This window comes from Piliocolobus tephrosceles, chromosome 5, assembly GCF_002776525.5.
Source record: "Piliocolobus tephrosceles isolate RC106 chromosome 5, ASM277652v3, whole genome shotgun sequence".
NCBI lineage: Eukaryota > Metazoa > Chordata > Mammalia > Primates > Cercopithecidae > Piliocolobus > Piliocolobus tephrosceles.
This window is the reverse complement of record NC_045438.1, coordinates 61,232,719-61,233,838: the sequence shown is the minus strand read 5'-3', so window position 1 is coordinate 61,233,838 and position 1,120 is coordinate 61,232,719.

Here is a 1,120-nt window from a genome sequence, read left to right as displayed (position 1 = left end):
CCCACAGGAGGAAATGCCAGGGACCTGGGCTGTGCTGCCGGGACCTCTGCTGTGTCTTGCCCACACTGTGCCCTGGCACCACTGCAACAGCCCCTCACGGCCAGAAGCCCCCCACAGCCTGGGGCCTCCTCTTCATCTTGGCACAGAAATTGTTTGGGGGATGTGGAGGGGGGGATGGGGGAGGGGTAGCTGCTATCTTTGAGACAGAAAGATGCAGGACAGCATTTCATATGGAACCATTTGAATGTTTTCGCTGTTTTTAGAATTCAGAACCCCAGCTGGGGGATGTCTGGGAGATCAGGTAAGAAGAGCTTTCATTTGTCTGGTAGATAGCATGTAAGGGCGTGGTCGTGCCAGGAGGCAGCTGCTCACGGGTTTGCTACACCCAGCCCTGGACTATGTTGCCTGGGTGCTCATTCAGAGAGGGGCTGTCATCTGGGAGCCTGTGCCCCTGGGTCCTCGAGGGTCATGGCTTGCCCCTGGTCAGTCCTGTCTGACCAAGGCCTCGCCTCTCTGCCCTTCCTCGCCTGGTTCCTACCTACCTGGCCAGGGCCAGTGCCTATTTTTAACCCTACCCATTGATCATTTCAAGAAACCTCTGTTCTCCAGCCTGGGCAACAGAGCAAGACTCCGTCTCAAAAAAAAAAAAAAAAAAAAAGAAAGAAAGAAAGAAACCTCTGTTTACCATGCAGCACCCAGGCAAAACATGCTCCACAAATTCAACTTGTATATTTGGCAGATTAAATTTGACATTATCGAAAAAATAGAAAATAAAAATTAGCCTGGCACGGGGGCAGGCACCTGTAATCCCAGCTACTCAGGAGGCTGAGGCAGGAGAATTGCTTGAATCCGGGTGACAGAGGTTGCAGTAAGCCAAGATCACGCCACTGCACTCCAGCCGAGGCAACAGAGTGAGACTCTGTCTCAAAAAAAAAAAAAAAAAAAAAAGTCCTGAAAGTTAAAATATCTCCAGAAATAAAACTAAATTTTTGAATCGTGGTTCAACCAAATTGGCCCTCATTTCGTGAAACAATAATAGGTTTCATCATCCAAATTTTGTTTGGAACCAGGGGATCAATTCCGATTTAAAACACAGTACAAACTGTCATGTCAGGATTAG